The 14,496-nt window shown below is 48.2% G+C and overlaps 1 protein-coding gene across 17 annotated transcripts in view; it reads left to right on the top strand.

Annotated features, from left to right (window-relative positions):
* Positions 1 to 14,496, top strand: part of LOC116947431 (calcium-dependent secretion activator 1) — a 428,622-nt gene that overhangs the window by 149,102 nt on the left and 265,024 nt on the right. The window lies entirely within an intron of this gene.

Here is a 14,496-nt window from a genome sequence, read left to right as displayed (position 1 = left end):
GCAGCCGTGTGTTGTGTCGCTAAAGGCCGAACGATGTTTCCGTACAGTTGCAGGTGTTGAGAATGCGGAACCACAAATAATTACACTAATTATTATGAAGATATCCTAGCAACTGTGCTGGAAATCTAAAATTATACAAATCAGGTTTTCAATAGATTGTTTTGATTCACATGAGTATTGCTTATTTGAATAAAAGTTATATTTACGCAATAGAATTTAGAATAAAATAATGTATACGGCCTTCCAAATATCATAGATATTCGTGAAACATTTCCATGTTTTAAGTAATTAAATGTGACAGGTTCCAATTACTGACAGTTCCAATCACGACGCGAAAGTCCACACTGTTGGACGGAGACAATACTTATAATTTATAATTAATCCAGTTTTTTTTATTATTGAAAAGCCAGTGAATGAGTTCCTCTTTGAGCAAAATAAACGTGTATTTATGTATTTATTGTGTACCAATCAAGTACGCACATACCGCAAATACACACACACACTTCAGCAGCATTTTGATGCTTGCAAATTTGTTTTCAAAAAGTGCATTGTTAATTCAAAGTAAACGGGAGCATACCCTGTTATTATTATTCACACACCCACAGTGTGCGCATTTCTCTGTCCGCAAGTGGGCCACAGCGAGACGCGCGTCCGTGCCGTGGGCTGTTGTTGTTTTACACGGCCCTATGGTGCGGCAGGTTGCGGTTAAATTGGCTCTAGAATTCCTTATTGCAAAGATCATTATGGATCGCATTTGTAATGCATTCACCTTTACACAGCGGTGTATAGAAAATGGATGGCATTGATGATACAATCAATAGTTCGCACCTTTGCCATGCAATGTTAAAAAAACAGACACTTAGTCAATATTGAACTTGGTTATACACTAATTCATATACCGTGAAGCACACTCATTTTGATTTAAACACATCACATATCTCTTGAATGTATTTTCTGAATTTTTTTCTTCACATTTGTATGTCGCTGATATGATTCGTGGCTATGGGTGTTGACGTAAACCAATTACGCTTGCATTAACGCCAGGGCTGGGAAGAGTAATTCCCCATTGTGCCGATGTCTTCAGTTATTTGCCAAACAAAAGAGAGCGGCGACGTTAAATTAGCACCAACATTCTGTCATAAACACCAAAAAGTAAAATGAAAAAATAACATTTCACGGTCCGTGTGAATGTACGGCCTCTGGATTACGTTGCGATATTTTACCTGGTTCCGTAGCGAGATCTCACACGTGAGTGTTGAAATATTTAAGTAATCGTTGGAATGCGAGCTGGGGGAGCGGCGGTACAGTGGTTAGCGACACTGTGCAATGAACCCGGCGGTTTGAGTTCGATTCCTGGCCGCGGCTAACATCAGTGGCGTGATGATCTCTGAGCCGGTTCTGCCCCCCCTCCCCCCTATTGACCTAAGCCACACTCACCAGCGTGGTGAAGTATGTTCAGACAACCCCCACGACCGACATAGAGTGTGGAAGACCTTCATCTAGCCAGGGATTGACAAAGAGCTGTAATAATTGTTGTAAGCGATGCTAACAATATACCAGGGATACTTTGGAGTATGGGACCTTTCTTGCCAATTTAAAAATATAAGAATAGGTTGAGCAGCTACATTAAGGCCCCATATTGTAGCTGCTCACCCCGAGCTGATAGTGTGGACCAATCAGTTTCACAGACAATGCCATTCACGACTATAATGAGCCAAGAATGTCTGTGTGTCCCACGTTGACCAGCTCCCCTCATTAACAATCATGACCCGGTGACATCCTCTAAATGGACCCCCCCCAATTAATAATAATTAGCGGGTGACGTCACTCCACATGGGGGGCGAGGCTCCTCCTCCCCCCTCCTCGACGTCAACTCACAACCCTCACTACAAAGGCAGAACCCTCACGTCATCACGTGATCTCCGTAACGCTGTTGTTGAGACATCAAAGTAAAAAGGACGTCATGGTGAACAAATCAAGATTGAAGGGATTATAACCTTTACATGAAATAGGTCTGTGTCACCGTGCCCTTACTAATTGCACACGAATGTATGCAGTGAATATCACATCGCGGGCTGCTTTTCGCTTGCAAGTTTCAGATTTACTGCAGTACACCCGTCCTTGGACGGGCAAAAGGCGACTATATTATAATCAGAGCATGTTTTTGTTTGCAAGTTCACCACAAGTACGTGTGGTTAATGCAGACAGGATTCCTTGCAAAAGGCGTCTGCTTGGTGTTTTAACATCTTAACACCTCCTGTTTATGGCCAGAAAGGGTAACACCTATTCTTATATACTGTGGAGTATTTCGAAAATATGTTTCACTCTTTTAACGTACAGCATCAATCGTTCCTTAAAGCACGTGCACGTCGCGTCGCAGCTTAACGTGTCCATTCCGTAATTGTATCGTTTCTAACCCCGATCACACGGCCTGTATCGATTTGATGAACCGTCAAGATTCGGAGTCACGAATAAATCCTCGGATCACATCTTCCCTTGTTTACTTCGGTGAATTGTCACGGCCTCTAGGGGCAGCGGGGCTCACGTGAACCCATTTGGTACGGGGCTCGATCAGACGTACGCGTCGCTAAAGTGTGGGATTTGATGTTCACCGCACCACCGCCGCCGTCACGCCCCGCAGTAGCCAGACTAACTTTGGTAGCCGCGGTGATGGATGTGGCCGCGTCATTTTGCTGATGTCGGCACGATGGCATCACACACCGGGGACCCATCGCCAAGTTACCCAGGGTGATGTTGCGCGCCCGTGACAAGCCACACCAGCGCACGGCTAATGACGGCCGCTTGCGCGTGGGCGTGCGCGCAGAGGTCACGCGATTTATTTATCGTTTTCTCCGCGGACAAAAAAACATGTTTCTGCCGATAAAAATTCACGACCGCGGGTTGTTTTGCGGAGGAGGAGGAGGAGGCGGCGGCGCATGGGAAGGTGAGGGAAGGAAGGGGAATTCGTGGAGTGTAACGAAGGGAAACGAATTCAGTGCTGCTCCTAAAGCCGGATCTATTTTTGAATGTGTGTGTACGGACGCATCGTTAAACCAATGTTAACACTTCCCATAAATGGAGAGATACTCACCAGATAGAAAAATACGAGTGGAAGCTGGAAATAAATAATAGCACAGAAGACGTATTTGCAGACGAAAAAAGGTGCAAATGGGACCATCGGTTCGGATTTCCCATCGTGCCGTGTAACATCCTGTGAGAGCGTATGTAACAGCCCACCGCGTGTACAACACACTGCCTTGTTTTAGACCACCAACTCGAAAAAGTACATATGTGTGACCATTTGATTTTGCATACCAGCTGGACGACTTACACAACACCGCTTTCACCCTTGTGAGACTCATCAGCGCAGTATAGCCACTGTCGCCTGCGTCCTGAACGTACGGTGTCATTGGTACGTCGCATAGTCCGGGAGGTAGGTGCCCCTGGGAGGCAGCACAGCAGGAAGGTTGCTGAACGACCTGCGTGGAGTCCGAGCGTCCTTCTGTGTAGTACGTGGCGAGTTTGCTGTGGGGCACTGCTGTGCCAACCACACATTGAGCAACGCACACGGAGGAACGTCATCGGCCACGCATTCCTAGCAGGGGTTTTGAGGCTGAGCGTGAGAACCAATACAAAGGTACGCATCATCATCATCATCGTCAATCGGACATGGTCATTCCACTGCTGGTGGGAGGCCCTCCCCAAGTTGGCGCCACCTCTCACGATCTTGCGGGGAATAATGATGATGACAACCGAGCTCCCGCACGTGAATTGATTTCATCGCTTCCGTCTCCACGGCGTGACGGGGTATCCCGCTCCCGGGGTGACGTTTTCAACGTGCGGAATGAAAGCTGTGGTTCGGTTGTTTTAAGTTGCACGGCAAATCGCGCCTCTGTTGTTTCAACGTCGATGCAAGCCACGCAGGATCTTACCTCCCTGCTCATTTAAAGGGTCGTTAAAAAAAAACCCCCACGTGTTTTATTGAGGATCAAAGGAAGGTCAAAAGTCTCAGGACTATACAGATCTATTTGCAATTAGACAATGACTTTTTGAATGGGTTAGTGCTCGGCCATTGGAAATATCGATCTTAAAAGACTGCCGTCTGCAACGTGGAGTATTCATCTCTCGCGCTTGACGGCAAATCCCTCGCATTGCCAGGGGGTATCCGTAGCACGGCACGCCGCTTCAGCTGTGGGGTTGGACGTCGCTTGTGCGCATGGACAAGTAACGCCGATGTAACAATAGGTTATTAACAGCACGCGGCCGCTCATGCACATGCTGTACGTATGTTACGTACTTCTATATGTGACACCGTTGCCACAACACCCTAATTACACCTTTCACATACTGTGTGTGTATATACAAATATTGGGCTTCAAATAATTTTCACGATTCTGATAATAGACTGGTGTGACTTAAAGTAGGCCGCCTCTACCCACACTGCGTAGTTGGAGTACTTTCCAGAGTACAGCGCGTGTGTATGTGCGTGGGGAGCGTGGGGGTAGTGTGTGTGTGGGGAGTGGTGTGTGGGGAGTGTGTGTGGGGCGTGTGAGGGGAGTGTGTGTGTGTGTGGGGAGTGGTGTGAGGGGAGTGTGTGTGTGTGTGTGGAGCGTGTGAGGGGAGTGTGTGTGTGTGGGGAGCGTGTGTGTGTGTGTGGAGCGTGTGAGGGGAGTGTGTGTGTGTGTGGGGTGCGTGTGGGGGGGAGTGTGTGTGTGAGGGGAGTGTGTGTGGGGAGTGTTGGGGGGGAGCGTGTGAGGGGAGTGTATGGGGAGTGTGGGGGGGAGTGTGTATGTGTGGGGGGAGTGTGTGTGGGGGGAGTGTGTATGTGTGTGGGGAGCGTGAGAGGGGAGTGTGTGTATGTGTGTAGATCAGTCGTGTAGCGGTTAGCACGCTGCGCTAGGAACCTGGCCACCCGAGTTCGACTCCCGCTCATGGCCACCAATACTAGTGATGATTATCTCAACTGGTCCTTGGACTTTTGACCTAAAACTTTCGTGACTGCAGGAATGCATATTCTTGGTTCTTTCGGTAAAGTCACGTAGATAGAAAAGAAAAATAATGAAATAATAAATAAAATCATACAAGAAAAAACCCACGGCGTTTCGAGCGCAACGCAAGCGGTCTTCGTCTCTCCGCCTGATGAAGGCCGCTTGTGTTGCGATCGAAACGCCGTGGGTTTTCTGCTTTTATTTTTATTTTGTATTCTTTTTATTTTCTATCTACGTGACTTTACCGAAAGAACCAAGAATATGGTCCTCGGACTCCAAGTACCTGGCGCAGTGGGGAGACAAAGGCGGTCGGGCGTGGTACTGGCCACCCACCCCCTCGTGTGCCACAGTGCCGGCCTTCATAGGCGCTCACTAACAGCACTTGCCCCGACAGTCTGTTGAGGCTACACGGGGGATCTTTGGATAACGGAGGAGACGGGAAGAACAAAAAAATAGTCAACGCAGAAAACCCACACCGGACACATCTCTTTGGGAAACAATTGGATTATGTCTTAACACCTCGGGTCAGATGAATGATTACACCTGACGGTAATCCCTAAAGTCGCCCGGACCCCTTACAAACACGGTTGTGTAAGTGCCGCGACAATGCCCTTTGTTATATGCGGTGCAGGACTGGGCGACGCAGACTTTCCCGTGGAGAATTGTGAAGTGGGGCTGGGGGCACTGAGGGGACTCAAGCTCAGTCCCCCCATCACCGCCAAAAGAGTTGTACGTTGACTGGAATTCCACCCTCTAGGTCGACTCGGCCCAAAATGATCCACTCGATATGCGCCACCCCGAAATACGAGAGCTCTCACGGCGGCGGGCTGACGCGGTCGGTCGGCGATCGTCCACTGCGGTCCCGCAGGTTTAGCCTGGCCAGCAACCATCACCTTGCTCAGTGTTCCAACTGGGAACCGAGGGGGGCCTCTCACGTGCCCGTGCCCCCCAGCCGGTGTCAGCTGTTCGCCACACCGCAAACAGCTGCACGTGGGATCTTCGTGGTCTTTACGATGAGGAGGACGCGCCGGCGTTTGGGTCAATGAAATTAACATTTAAATAGCGGACGGAGCACAGCTATCCCCACCAACCCTGCGTGGCCACATTCATTGCGTTATGGCCTAAGGGCAAGTTTGCAAGAGGATACAGGGTTTAATATTCTTTGGGTCTCTCGGTGAAGTCACGTAGATAGGTTGAAATAAAATAACACAAAGCTACGACGTTTGTTTTCTCCTGCTGATGACGATCGCTCGCGCTGCGATCGAAACGTCGTAGTTTTTGTTCTTTTCTTTCAACCTATCTACGTGACTTTACCGAAAGACCCAAAGGATGTGAATTCCTGAAGTCACGAAAGCTTTAAGTCAGAAGGATACAGGGTGATTCATATATAAATACCCAAATGACATTTAAGGGAGCAGCTATAGAGGAAACCATCATTTTAATGTTAAACATCAATAATGTCTCCCTTCGATCTCAATACACGTGGTACATTGTAGTAATTGAACACTGTCCTGATGCACCTTGTGGCAACATAGCCATCGCGTTCACAATCCGTTCAGAAGATCATGTAAAATGTTCCATTTCAAACCATTGGGTATCTACAAATGGATCGCCTCACACCACAGAATGGCAAAGTTAGCAACTTTGTTTTGCAAAAGGTTTTTTCTTTAGCTGCTTAGTGTGCTCCATTTTAAACATGCTCATGAGTGCACATACGTGTGCTAAACTTATACAATTGTGCCTTTTGTTGTGCAAGTGCAGCATAATTCCCACTTCTGGGATGTAAAAAATTAACATTTAAATTAGACATTATTACAGAATGTTCAATTTTAGCCAAGAGGTTACGCTGGAGGTAGACACGTCTCGTTTGGCCAATTACATTACCATTTGTGACAATAAACCCATCGGTTGAGTGGGCATGGAAATCTTGATGGGCTTTTAAGATTAACTCCCTTCACCTCATCGTCATCATCGATGATCACTAATCCACTGCTGGATGAAGGCCTCCCGAAGCCACCGCCACGCCTCACTGCCCCTGCGATGCGACAATCGACTCGGCGCTTGCACACGAGCGGATTCCGTCGCTCTCGTGCGGGTCCCTCCGATTAGCGCGGTTGGCTCCGTACATTGCCAATGAAGTTCAACACACATGCATACAACTACATTCTCTCCTTTGGCTGCCCATCCCAGGGCTATGATCGCCCTGCCGGCTGTCACCCCGTCTGTAGACGTGGTCCTGCCCAGACGCCCCCCAACTACTCGAAGGACTCAGTGCGGTGTCTCTGTCTCTCTGGTTCCCGCCGCACCAACACCTCCACCAGCGTCTTTCCCGCACCTCCGATTGGCACGGCTGGCTACGTACTGTGCGAAAGACGTTCAACATACATGCGAATTGATCGTCACGATTCAGGGTTTCAGGGTCACGATTCGATTCAGGTACCAATTATTTAGCGCTTATTGTTTTCACCGTCTCGTTTACAATGTTCATTATTTTCTATTTTAATCGAAAACGGTTAATGGCGTTAAGGTTCGTGGGCTTGGGCTGGACCCGTACGTACATACGTGGGACTTCTTTCGCACCGTATGCAGCCAAACCGCGCTCATAGGGAGGTGTGCGGGGTTGAAGGACAACAAACTAAACACACAAAAAGAAAGGATGACAGTCGACGGTCAAGGAAATACGGATGTAGTGGCAGGCACAGAATGGGATGCGTCTGACAGGATGAGATGGAGCGATGAAATAGGCTCCGTGTGTTGGGCGGTGGATTATTGCGTCGGCTGGATCACGACCAGATGACGATGGCTGTACAAGCAAAGATAACGTCATCTGAACTCTGCGCTATCTTCATCCAGCAGTGGATTGACCATGGCCTATGACGATACAGTTTGTCTGCTCCGTTAGCCGAAATACATTGATGTAATTTAATTAGCATATTTTATAAGTAATTGGTTCTCACAAGTTTGGAGTGAGTAAGCAAATTAATAAAACCAGTTGTAATTGATTGGTTGTTTAAACCATCCACACTCACAAAGATAACGCCGGTCCTGTGAGCTCGACTCGGACCTCCACTAGGTCGACTCAGCCTGAAGCGGACACAATCAACCACCAACGTTCTCAGTGCAGGCCTCCACGTGCTCCTGCAGTTCCCCGTGGTTGTTAATGTGGGAGGCAATCTCTCTGATCTTTATTCTTTTTACTTTTACGGAGAACCCTAAATGTGCCATGTGTGACACGTGACCACCAAAACTCACTCCTCACATAAAATAAGAAATATCCAATTTCGGTTAAAATCGATCATTTGTTTCAGCCTGAAACGCATTGCAATGCACTGCAATAGTCCTTGAAATTTAAACATTAATTTGAATAAAAAACAACAATTTACAGTATTTTATTTCATTATTATTAATCGCTCTGTGATTACTGCAAGGTGTTTGATTTTGTATTATATTTACTGCCGTGCCTGTAATGGTGGTAATTGCAAAAAAAAAATGAGCGTGTGTTAATAATGGTTTAATTTGGTTTTTATAAGGTGTAATAGCAACAACGCTTCAGCGTGCAGTTAAAGTTAACGTTTGTGTTTCTCTGCCAGCTCATATTAAGCACACATTCAGCAAAGTTGTAACTTTGGAGCATTCATGTAAATTCGTAACGTGATAAAAGTAATATCACGTACACTTATTACGCCGTGTATACAAATAATTTATCGCTCTTTTTAAACACGTCAAAATATGTTTTAAGTTATTTTCTGAATGAGGGTAAATCACTTTGCAATTTACAATCTGGTCCACGTTACGTTTATGGATGTTTGTCTCGGTGTCGTGGTTTGGGGCGCCACGGTGGTGAGATGTTAACTCCATCGCCTGGTATACAGGAGGTCGTGGGTTCGATCCCGACCCTGACGCCTGCTGTATATGTGGAGTTTGCGTGTCTCTCTCTCCGTGGTCGTGTGGATTTTTCTCCGGGTCCTCCATTTCTTTTCCCTCCATTTAGAATCAACATCACGCGTTTCGAGTTATTCGGCTGCTATAAATTTCCACGTGATGATGACGAGCCACTTCGTTGAGCTGTCATTTGTGGCCAGGTCGCTTCTGAAAAAGAGTTGTATAGCTCAGTGGGCCTTATCTGGTGAAATAAAATAAAAAGTAGTTAGTTTAAAAGCTGAGTTTGCGGGCCACCTCCTTGGTCACCTCGCGTGTCTATGTATGTTGAACTTCTTTCGCACCGTACGTAGCCAACCGTGCTCTGACCTTCAGAGTGCCCCGCGTCCGCAGGCTCGGCCGCTAAGCTGTAGGGGGGAAAAAATGTGACTCGCCGAGAGCCAAGTTGTGCCATTCTCTTCCCGTTCCGAAGAGGATTAAGCAGATGGCGATTCAAATAAATGCGGAAAATGCAGAAGAACGCACACGGCAAAGACAAGAGATCCCCCTAAAGCCGCGCAGATTGTTGGAGCTGGAGTTAAGTGCTGTTGGCGAGGACCTGTGAAGGCCGGCTTGACATACAAACGGAACGGGATAGCCAGGACGACGCCCGGCCGCACTTTGGCTCCCCAGAGTTGATGTTCTACACACCACACCAGGGATTAACTTAAGGCTATGGTATGTTTGTTGATATTTTTCACACCGTACGTAACCAAGCGCGATAATCGGACGTGCGGGGTATGGACAACAAACTAAACGCAAAAAGTGGTTTTCAATAAATGAATTTGTCAATCTAGATGATTTAAAAGTGCAGAGCTCCAGTGGCTTCCAAATATCGGAAGACAGAGGCGTTCCAGACGGCCGCAGAAGCGCATCTGAAAGCGTGCGATGGCTAACCATTGACCAAACCATCTTTGTTCGGTGGTTAACCAAAAGCCACTGCGAGGATGACCGGAGTTCACGTGATGGTTTATGCTCCTTGACGAGAGTTGACCTCCGGCCAGTGGCAGGGAACGCTGCGGTTATCCACTAAGCACACACTTGCAACAACAACAACGGGGCGCTCACACCAACACGGATGTACACGCACACTGAATGATTTGCCCCACTGGGGAGGTAGCACGGACGTGCCGCCGGTCATTGGAAGCTGGCGCGTGCAAGCTGACGCGCTCGTTTTAATGACGGCACAGTTTAAAATAAAATAAAAAAGTGTTTTATTTCCCCCAGCGTGCTGAAAGCGATCCGATGGCATTATAGCGCGGGTTGTCTGGCACGTGGGAGGCTCGCGGGCGAGAACAGGCCTCACCACCTCTTCTGGGACTGGGCCAGTGCGTGAATAAATAAAGAGGTTAAAATGTTGCTACCGCCGCATTTGTTAAATTCTTATTGTATTCCCCTGCTAAACATAAAACAATTATATGTATGTATGTTGAACTTCTTTCGCACCGTATGTAGCCAACCATGCTAAATCGGAGGTGCGGGGGGGGGGGCAGGACAACAAACTAGACACAAAAAATAAAGGGAAACAATTACTCCCGCTTTGTCATCCACATTCATCTCGCCCAAAACTTTTCTTAATTATTATTTCGTAACGAGTAATTTAAATGGGAACTATAATTTTTATTAAGCACTTTTTTTGAAAGTTCTCCTTTAAGCACATTGGCGCGTTACTTATCATTCTCAAGTTTGGCTTAACCCCGCCTCTTTGTTTCATCGTTTTGATTTCGGTTTTTCACCTTAAATAGCTGTGCAGTATTTAAAACTAACGTTTAAAAAAGGTGATTTGTAAGTTCTGTCAGTGCGGAGAGGAGTGATAAAATATTCTCAAATTACTCGGGATGACCTTTCACCTTCGGTGAATAAGAAAAGTCTTGTGGCGTTAGCCACCCCGCTAAGATTACAACAAACAGCTCTCCGCTGCTCAATGTCAAAATGTGAATAAGTTAATAATTGTATTCATGATTCTTCTGTAACAACTTCATGTCATTAATACACACCATGGTATATCAATGTCTGCACTCACGACCACAGTTAATTTGTGGGGTGGGGTGGAGTGGTGGCGCAGTGCTTAGCGCACGCTGCGCTGTGAGAGCCGGCACCTGATGTCGTGTCCTGGCCATGGCCAACATCAGTAGCGAGTGACCTCTGTCGCCTCTCTGACCCCTGTGACCTCTGATCTAAGGGTCCCCCCCCCCCAATACCTTCACCTACCCGCACCGACTACCGCGGTGAAGTACGGTCACCGACTGGCACAACGTCACACGTGGTGTCGAACAGCTGGCGGTGACCACCCGAAATACGACGTCGGGAGAGCTTCGTTTAAATGTCCCACTTGTAATTTGTACCTGGCAAGTTTATCCTTAATCACCGCTCACCGTCGTTGGTGTACGGTGTAAACACCGTGCCCGCGCGTGAGTTATTGCGACGCCTTCCTTGGGGAGACGACGGTCGTGGCGTTGTATTAATGAATTAATGGATGCATGTCGTATTTGCACGACTCTTCTTTATTTAGTTACTTGGCACGCCCGGGTCGATTGAAGGCCTATTAATAATGTAAAGGGCTGGAGAGGTCAAGCGCCTAATTATGGTCAAAATTTTCTGGTGGCTCAGTACACCGGCACTGTGAAGCGCGACACCGGTCCACGTGGCGCGAGGGCATCGACGTCGCCTCGCGCTCGCGAACGGCGCCCTCGCACCGAGTTGTACGATCCGCGGTGGACGACGCCACCGCCGCCACGTACCGGTTGGCAGAGCCCCGCTGGACTCGCAATCCACACGGTGCCGGTTCCATCTCCCGGCCCGGCGGTGTTGAGACGTCGGTTGCGGGTTTCTTAAATCCCTCCACGGCTGCTGCGGTCCACCCAGCAGTGTAGAAAATGGACACGCCACAGTTAGTCCGATCGGCCGGGCAAGTGTGGTGGGGTAAAGTGTGGGTACTTACACCTGTTCCAACACATTTGACCAGCGTGGAAGAGTAGGCCAAATACCCTTTAGATAGCGGGAGCTCTCCAGATCTCTTCCGCCAGCAATTGCTCCCTTGACTGCGCCTTGACGTTTGAAACGATTCATAATGCTTCGTGTTGACATACTTACATTGTTAATGTTTTATTCAGCAGTGGATAAGACCTGACTGATGATGAATGTTCAACACGAGCTGCTCGCAATTTATCCTCCCCCCGCCGCCCCCAACTCATTTGTGAGCGTCTACAGGGAAAGCTCTCCCTCGATTCTTAATTCGGATTTTAATATTTGTTTATTCACTCTCGTCTCGGTGTGTTGCCTGTGAGTCCTGGCGACAGCGGTCGCGTTCCACGCGGCGCGTTGCGCACGCCGGGCTTGTGCGCTCGACTTGAAATCGGCGGACGTGGCCCCGCTGCCAGGACATTTTGCCGTCCAGTGAGCGAACCGAGTTGGCACACCGCGGGGACTTTGTTTGTTTGTTGTCGCCGGCGCTGCGCGCGAGGGTGGTTCACATCCACACCGCCGTTGATGGGGCAGAGGGCAGAGCGTTGCGCTTTCGGAGCAGGACGTTCGGCAATTCATCGGCGCTGCGGCAGAAAATAAACTCAGCCCCTGTGCGGGCGCCCCGTGGATTGATTCCGGCGCAGGGATGGGATAGGCGGTGGCAGCTTGAGGAGGGGAGGGGGGGGGGCCTTCATCCAGCAGTGGATTGACCATGGCTGATGATGATGATTATGATGAATAACGTATGCCATAGGTCTAAGCAGCTGTTGATAAAATGATTCCATTCCATTACGTTTGGTAAGCCACGCTGACATGCAGACGATCTGGCCATACTTTAGAATTCGATAATACGTTTTCAGAGTTGCATGTGGAACACTGACATACGTTTTTCCCCGTGGCAAATGTGATTGAAATGTATCGTGCAACAGTTCAGTGAATGCAGTATTCACTTCGTGAGGTAATATGAATAGGTTTAATCAGCTCATTGGTTTCAAATATATTTAACCATATCTCTCCTGCACAAGAGATGTTACATGTGCCTCATTGGGCCCTCAACTGTGCAAGAGAATTAGCAGTTTAAAGTACAGCAGCCTGCAAGAGTTGCCTTCTTCTGTGGCTTCCGGCACTTGGTCGCACCAAAGTCAGTATAACCAAGCCGAAGTGTAACTTATTGCCTAAATGTTTTGACAGTCGCTCTGTTCATGTGAAATGTATGTTGAACTTATTTCACACCCTACGTAACCAAACCGTGCCAATTGGAGGTGCAGTTGTGATCGTTAATAGTTGCGATAATGTTCCCTGTTATCACCCATTTCAATGTTGGATGAGGACGGAGAGAGACGTGACCGCTTCCCAAACGGCACTGAGTATATGCATGAGAGCAAACGTGCCATTCTGTGGCTGGTTATTTCCCAACGTGCGCCAGCGGCAGAAGCCAGAGGTTGATTATCCGACGTGAAGCCCATTGAGCCTTGCAGCTCTGTCAATATGTAGCAGTGATATCTTAAACGTAAAAAAAAAACGTCTGGTGTAATATTCTACGTGCACGCGTGACGCTTTGCGATCTCACGATAGGACCTGCGAAAGGGAGCGTGGGGAATGCCCAGTGGAGAACTCGAGAGGAGATGCCAGGTCGTTTCAAAACCTTGGCAATTAAAAAAAAATCCATTTCGGAAAAGAAGAAAAAAAAAACGCGTCTCGTCGCTGCCACCCATGCACGTTTATGTTGATAATTTCCAAGTCAATAATAATAATGGGTGTCTATCTCGACGGGGCAGGAGAAACTATATTTTGGGCCATTGCATTGTGTCTGGGAGAGTGCCGTGGCGCGTTGGGAAGGTTTGTATGTGGTTGATGGCTGAATGGACCGGCTGTCTGTCTGTCTGTCAGCAGGGCGCTCACCACTAAGCCATTTTGCGCGGGGAGTCGACACTTTGACGATTACAGCTGCTTGGTATAACCAAAACGTACCGTCTGCACGGAAGGTTGTGCCGGACTGCTGTGACATAATTGGTGACAGTGCACCGTTGTGTTTGCGTGTTGCCGGGCCCCAAGTTGCCGCGCCAGAATGTCGGAAACATTACCCCAGACTGCATTGTCGCGCGTGAGGGTTCCGTCCTAACGAGGTCACCCTCACGGCAAAAGATGATACATTTATACGTGCGCTCACCCGGTTAGATCAAGGACTTTGGGGAGTATCTCATGGTTGTTTTCCCATTCGTCCGGGACGCATATCTGCCAGCCTCCATGCAAATAAGCAGTGTGCGGCACAACATAAATACCACGTGTTAGATTGGAATATATTTCAAATAAATAATTCACAGTATAAAGAAAAAGTATAAACCAGCAATGCGCAACTCTGTGTCTGTGGTTCAGTGTAAAGTGCAGTGCATGCAAATATCCCCCTATGTACAAAGTAATTTCCCTCTCTTGCGCACGAGTGCCAGGCCCGTGAGAGCGACGGTGATTCTGCTCGATGGCATTGGGCGGTGACACGGCCTTAGCGGTGGCGCGTTCGCCGCTTGCTGACACCACGGTGGTGAGATGTTAACTACCTCGCCTGGTTTCAGGGAGGTCGTGGGTTTGATCCTGACCCTGATGCCTGCACATTTACAGTTTGCATGTC

This window comes from Petromyzon marinus, chromosome 30 (assembly GCF_048934315.1).
Source record: "Petromyzon marinus isolate PM22_M1 ecotype Great Lakes invasive population chromosome 30, UKy_Petmar_22M1.pri1.0, whole genome shotgun sequence".
In the NCBI taxonomy this organism is placed as follows: domain Eukaryota; kingdom Metazoa; phylum Chordata; class Hyperoartia; order Petromyzontiformes; family Petromyzontidae; genus Petromyzon; species Petromyzon marinus.
This window is presented reverse-complemented; position numbering and strand designations above follow the sequence as displayed.